Source organism: Ictalurus punctatus, chromosome 8 (assembly GCF_001660625.3).
Source record: "Ictalurus punctatus breed USDA103 chromosome 8, Coco_2.0, whole genome shotgun sequence".
NCBI classification, from domain to species: Eukaryota; Metazoa; Chordata; class Actinopteri; order Siluriformes; family Ictaluridae; genus Ictalurus; species Ictalurus punctatus.
Genome location: NC_030423.2, coordinates 707501 through 715000, shown reverse-complemented (window position 1 = coordinate 715000; position 7500 = coordinate 707501). Strand labels below are relative to the sequence as shown.

The following is a 7500-nucleotide window of genomic DNA, read 5'->3' as shown; positions in this document are numbered from 1 at the left end:
TTTACCAACAACGAAAAAAATTCAGATTCACTTTCAGTAAATTACACACTGTAATGTTTTCCTCTCCGTGATCTTAAGCTCCCGTTAGACAATACTGACCTTTTTACATTTACATAAACGATCAACTATTTTCAAGTTAGAACAAATTCCAAACAACTTCCTGTTCACACTTCCTGCTTCATGGTGTAAATTCAGTTTTTTAAGCCACGCCCATTTTGGGTTTAGATCCAAATACAGACACAGATCGTGCCATGGCGTTACGCAGACTAAACGTGTGTAGCCTTATAGTCACTCGGGAAATGAACGGCAGGCACTAGCACGCTGTGATCGAGGTAATGGTCTCGTCAGAGCCTGCGTTGGTACGGTCTGTGCCTGGTGTTCATTTCCGAGTGATTTTCCGAGGCGATACACACTGATTTACTGGCCAGCGACCAGGTCATTGGCTTCTCCATTAAACAGCAGGTCTATAGCAATCCATTTAGAGAAAGGTTTGTAGTGAGAAGAGAGGTGAAGCCCTACACATACAATCTTTACTCCTATTTCACTTCTCACACTACATTTCTTTCTTTCTTTCTTTCTTTATCATATATAAATGAGCTGTTATGTAGGCCGGATGACCTGATACTAGAGGAGACGTATAAATAGAAATAAATACATCTTTTATTAGTGAGCACAAGTCGCATCTAATAAAAATAAATGTAATATCTCACCCAAGGTGGCGAAAAAACAGCACTTTAAAATATATATATATATATATATATATATATATATATATATATATATATATATATATATATATATTATTTAATAATAAATAAATAGATAAAATAGCGTTTAAAAATTCATTTACCACTTTACCAAATCCACAACAGAGATCAGGTCAGGAAAACCGTCTTAAAATTTAAATGGATTTTTTTTCCCATTTAAATAAATTCCCCTCCCAAAAATTATTTATTCCAGTTTTCCTACTCCAACATTTATATGTCAACATTCCGTCCAGTTTCCTGTTCTCTGGAATAATACCTAGTCCCTGAAGAGTCCTCTCATCGTGACTGCAACTTTATGTGTCTGCTGCTGTGGAATGGGCGCAGCCAGAATCAATAACAATAAGTTACAGCTAGCAAATTGTGCCAGGGTGTGTGTGTGAGTGTGTGTGAGTGTGTGTGAGTGAGTGAGTGTGTGTGTGTGTGTGTGTGTGTGTGTTTCACTGAGCATTGCAGTCAGTATATACAACCCAGGCCTGGCCAAGTAACAGTTCCTATTCTGGTTAATGGACCTTTCAATTTTTTTATTTATCTATCCCATTTGCTCCGTGTGTGTTTGTGTGTGTGTGTGTGTGTGTGTGTGTGTGTGTGTGTGTGATTGTCTAGTGATTTCAAACCATTTTACAGTAAACAGACTGATGCCATAACATTTCCAGCCATCTGCAGTATTACATCACAAAAGCGATTTGTACCAGCCACAAATTTCTGGTCTCACGCCACTCCCGGGCCAGACTGAGGCAGGGGGCGTGGCCTAAATTCAGAAGGCGGAGTTACATGTTAGAATAGGATTCAGATGATCGCATAGTTCGCATACGATTATTAAAATCAATAAATAAATCGGAACTTGGCCAAATGATGCCTGTTGAGTCGAGTGCGTGAATGGCGCTAGTTGTAATTATGGCATTAATCACGGGTTTAATTGAACAAAATGGCTTCCACACTCGTTATTCGGCAGCGCGTACAGTAGAACAGCACCTGATCCAGTGCGCTCCATTATTACACATTTTATTTACTGTTTTTACATCGTGCTCTGACAGTTATTCATTCCCACAATATTAAGATGCGTCTCCTCTGATGTCCGTCTGTGCGGAAAAGAATTTTTGTATTATTAATTAAAGGTGTGATATTTATGTCCTCGAATGACATTCCACAGTGCGTGTGAGTGCATTTACAGCCAGAACATAAATTTCAGCACAACATATTACATATAGTTACATCGAACAGTCAGACGGTGGCGCTGGACTTAACACCGTTCCTCACTCGAGCTGATATCACACAAAGAAACCTGTGCTTAAGTTCAAGATCAGAATCGAGATAAACCTAGACACGCCCCTGTTTTAGACAAACTCCACCCCCATATGCGTAACGCTCATGTAACTTCTGAAGTCTGCAGTTCCGGTCTAATGTGTGTAATTTCAGTATTAAATCCTCACGAGTGCTTAACTCGACTCTGAATACGACTCAGAGTGATTAAAAGTCCTGGGATGAGCAACAGAACAGTCTTTATGATTACAGCAGCAGCTATAAAGGACTAAAAACAAGTATTTTTTATTGTCTAAAATGGTTCAGTATTAATTGATATAAATTGCTGTAGTAAATCAATCAAATCAAAACTAAATCTAAGAATAATTTAAGGATTAAGACTATGACTAAGGGATTTTTTTTATCATGTCAGAAAGCCAAAGAAAGCACGGAACCAAACCAAGTAAAACAGGAAGCAGACACTCCTTTCCTCGGCCAATCACATCGCAGGCTCTGATCGTCTCCGTTTTATCGGCTGCCATCCTCTCGTCATGGTGAACATGGTAATACGAGATGATGGAGGAGGGTTCAGTGCTCTGTTGTAACACACACACACACACACACACACACACACACACACACACGGAAAGACAGAGAGTTCAATCTAAAGCTTTCAGCAGCCAGTGGACAGAATGAAATTTCCGCAGTATTAAGCAGGATTAAATTGCAGCTGGCCTAAAAAAACATCACATCTCTGATTTCCCTCCCGCATTACAATCTCTCGCTCTCTCTATTTCTCTATCTATCTATCTTTCTTTCTTTCTCCTCACATTTCATCTTTTTTGTCATTTTGTTTATCAGAGTTCTGACCTTCTTTACACACGACTTTTGTAATAATAAATCAATATTACAACTCCTTTATAGAGCACTTTTTCAATAACCCTGAAAATGATCATCATAAGGATAACCTCACACACACACACACACACACACACACACACACATCAACATGACTGAGTGAGATATGAAGGGAAGACCGTGTCTGAACGTCACTTTTCCTGCTGTTTTGGAGTCGGCTCTTCTTGTTTTTTGCTCTGAAGCGTATTCGTTTGTATCTGGCTTTCATCATGTTGATTATAATGAAAAATTTAATACATTTTAAAACACTTTACAGCAGAAAGATCTACAATAGATGAATGAAAATGATTCATATTTACTGATTCTGTTTCCTGAATCCCCTAAATGACAAACAGCAATAAAACAAAACAAAAATGCTTATAGGGAAGACTTAAAGTGTGATGTTATAACATTATCAAATACAATGGTATTTCCCGATTTGTGCTTAGCGTGCTAATGTTAGTTGTCATGGTGACAGTTTAGCATTACCGTAATGATAAGTGTCTCAGTATAAGAAGTTTCATTTAACACACAGACAAATGCTAATAAAGAAAGTTATACAAAACTAGCACTCAAATAACGGTGCTCATTCAGGGCAATAGGGAACAGGTGTGTGTGATCAGTGGAGTCATGTGATGGGAAGGGGCTGATGGGTAGTGTAGTCCTGCACTGATTTCGGCACTAACATGGCAGTTATACATTTCTGTAGCTACAGTAACAGCTAATTCACAGTAATAAGTAAAAGGTCAATGCTGAACACAATCGCAAAGTTGAGCGTAAAAGTGACGGACATGTGAACGGTTTAAAAATAACTCTAGAGTTTAACTGTAAATTTTAGTAGATTTTTTTTTAGATAATATTTAATTATCTTGGTTATAATTATTTTATTGTAATATTTAATTATGGTTACTTTATTATCATTTGTAGAAGTACAGTATTCCTATTTATATTGTTTCTATTATTTAATGTTTCTCTTTTTTAAACTTTTTTATTCTTGTTTTTTATTTGTAAAAGACAGTATTTTAATGTACAAAAGTTGCTATATAAAGAAAGTTTATTATTCATATTATATCATTAGCTAGCTAATATTTTATATATAAAGTTCACTGTCAGGATATACTGCAGCACTGATAAATCCTCACGCTGTGTACACGTCCACCCTAAAGTTTCTTTCTTTAAATAAATAAAAAGATGCAGCAGAACGTGACCCAGATCCGTGTTGGGAAACCTGCAGTGTGTTTGAGACGGAGCCGTCGAGGGAGCGAGTGCAAGCAGCCCAGATACACGAGCAAAGCTCCGAGACAGTGCTAAATAAACCCGAGTGTTCAAAATAATTCACAGTCACACGAGAAATAAGAAGAAAATACGTCAAATATGATAAATAACTCTGCTCCGTTCACACATGAACGACACACTCTTGTGGTGTTTATACTGTAGCTGTTGTATAAGCGGTTCATGCTAACTGCAATCAAAGTGTATTTTTGGTTGATCTGAGTCTTTTTTCAGTCATTTATCAACAAATCTGAGGTAAATGTCGACGTTCCGGATAATTCTGTGTCATTTCCACACTCATTATATCTTCACAATGTCACTATTAAACATTTTAGCTGCGTGCTATCTAGATAAATTGTTAGCCTCTGTAAATACCTAGCTCATGTCTATGTTATTGTGAATATTTTTATATATATATATATATATATATATATATATATATATATATATATATATATATATATATATATATATATGTAATCATCATAACTAAATATATTACTTATATCACAATATTTTTGCAATTTGTAGTTTAAGAATTGTCGCTCCCCTTATCTTACTAATAAAGAGGAATGATTCATTAGTGATGAATTCATGGATAAATATTGTTTAAATATATGTAATGTATTCATGTATTAACATTGAGGAATTAACTTATAAATTGTAGTAATTTTATAACAACATTTTTCGCTAATTAATACTTAATAATAAAACAGGGAATATCCTGAATTTTTGTAAAGAAGTGTGTCCCTTCCGACTGATTTCTTAAATTGCTTAATTAATTAACTAATAAAGTAACAAATATTTAGATGTTTAATTATTAAACTATTGATTATTAAATTCTATATTTAAAAAAAGTTTACTGACTTGAATGTAATTATGAGGTAAAATTCAGGCAAGATTAATAACACCAATGCATGTTAAAATGCTTTGTGAAGGCTGATGTGGGCTGTGCGTGTGTGTGTATCCTCCTCCTCTCCTCCTGTCCTCTGTAAAGTTTCTCTTTCTGGAAGTCCCACAAGCTTTTGGCAGATGCAATGCAGCCTTGACACCCACCCACACACACACCCACTCATGCACACACACACACACACACACACACACACACACACGGAGAGAGAGCCAACACAGCGTAGGATCAGCATTGTTCTTCAAACTTCTGCACCTCTCCTCTATTTGTGTAGAGCTCATGCTCGTGTATAAAACTGGCTCACAATAACACACTCTCTCACACATACTCACACACACACACACACACACACACACACACACACTCATTCCAGTCCTGACCTTGATCTGTCTTTGTTATTGAGCACGGTGAGAAAACGCAACGCTGCACTTACAGACAGGAACAAAAACAGCAACAAGAAGTTCAGCCTTGCAGACGCTGGTGTCTGATAGGGCCGCTACGAACTAGAAATTATTTTAAACGACGGTCAGTGGTCGAGAAAACGAAAATAGCTTTGAGATGGTTTGGATGGTTTTCACACACACACACACAGAGTCTGGAGAAAAGAGAGAACGACTTAACTTTACTCTACTGCAGAATATTCAGTAGCTAGCTAATAACATGCTAGCTAATAACATGCTAGCTAATAACATGCTAGCTAATTGTCTACACTAATCAACCAACTAACTAAACAAAGACCTCTCATCAAACGTGAGTCTGTAATATTTAATCAAAACTACAGACGACTTTCTTTTATTTGTTATTTCTTTCCTGAAAAAATGTCAAGTTAATCTCATGTGACATCGCAGTTTCACGTCACCTTTAGCCCCGCCCCCTCGGCTCTAGTGACGCAATCCAGAGTGCTTTCCCAAGTTGGGATCGAAAAACCTTCCAGTGCGTCTCCTCAGAAAAACACAGACGCCCTGAGCAAGGTCATACCTGCATGGATTATCTCGGAATTTGATAAACGTATAAATAAGATCAAATTATTTATGCGCAGTTAGCAAAGAGACACAATAGACACACTATTTGGCCAAAAGTATGTGCACCCCTGAGCATCACACCCGTATGTGGTTCTTCTACATAGTTGGAGGCACACAGTTGTGTAGAACGTCTTTGTACGCTGCAGCATTATATACAATTTCCCTTCACTGGAAACTAAGAGGACCAAAGCGATCCGAGAGCTTTTTATATCCACACAGAAGCCACACAGGCAATAGTTTACTGAACCTCACTGACATTAAGCAGTTGAACGCTCTGAGGCGGGAAGGAAGAGATTCCGAGCCTGAAAATCCCAAATTCCCTGCTGTATTGAATGGAGCGTTATTTAAGACCCTTGAGGGGAAAATAAAAAGAAAAGAAGAGATAGCTGGAAGATTGAAAGACAAAGACAAACAGATAGATAAACAGATTTCTTTTTTTTTCCCTCTCTGTAATGTTACATAATCTCACCGTTTTCCTCTCCTGTCCAGAAACGTGAAAAACTCCATCAGCCATTCGTCTCTCGCCTCTTTAGGCTTGAAATGTTTGTCGTTCTTCAGGATGACAGACGGAGGTGTGGGAACGACTAATGAGGATAAATATCATTATCGAACGGTTACTCATGCGCACGTATACTTTTTTTCCTCGTTAGCAGCAGACGTGTATATACGACTTACATCAGTTACATGATCGATATTTTGCAGCATCTGTGAAAGTGGTTTAATTTCTCACACACACACACATACACACACACACACACACACACACACACACACACACACACATACATAATGTCACCCTTCCCCCTGCCAGGTGGCTTTAGACAAGAAATTAATTCAATTAAGTAACATGAAGGTTTCAGATTCAGGAATCTGGCAACGTTATGGTCAATGTAAATGACTGTTTGCTCAGAACAACTATAATCCGAGTATATTTACAAGAGGATATCTGATTTCACACCACGGTGCTGGTGAGGTCTGGATTGTGATTGGTCAGAAGGTTTTACAGCAGCTCTGACAGTAGCGCAGGTTTATATTAACACACTCGTTCTAATACGTCATGGTTTCTATAGTAACGGCTCGTTCGTGGGGACGTGTACAGCGCACGCTCCACTGATAATAAACCGATTTAAATAATGGTTGATGTGGTGAAGTTTTCTGTAAGGAGATGTTTATGTAACGTGTGTGGAAGGAGTCTCCAGTGTCAGCGCTGTGTAACAGTCAGTGTTAACGCTGTAACTGTAAGTTTTCCGATATCTTGCTTGCCGTTATAAATGTTTTATTTCTTGCGTCTAGATATGAAAGAGATAATCAGTGCCACTGATTGATATTTATTGAATTAAAATCAGTTTTTTTTTTCCTCTAACAGGTTCAACATGTCATCTTGGATCGATGT

General features: G+C 37.6%; 1 protein-coding gene across 1 annotated transcript in view; it reads left to right on the top strand.

Annotated features, from left to right (window-relative positions):
- sv2bb (synaptic vesicle glycoprotein 2Bb) overlaps positions 1-7500 on the top strand; it is a 23146-nt gene that overhangs the window by 2599 nt on the left and 13047 nt on the right. Inside the window, exon 2 of the mRNA XM_017473638.3 lies at positions 7474-7500. This exon is cut by the window's right edge and continues 546 nt beyond it. The gene's annotated coding sequence lies outside the window, so the exon portion shown is untranslated. The remainder of the gene's footprint in view (positions 1-7473) is intronic.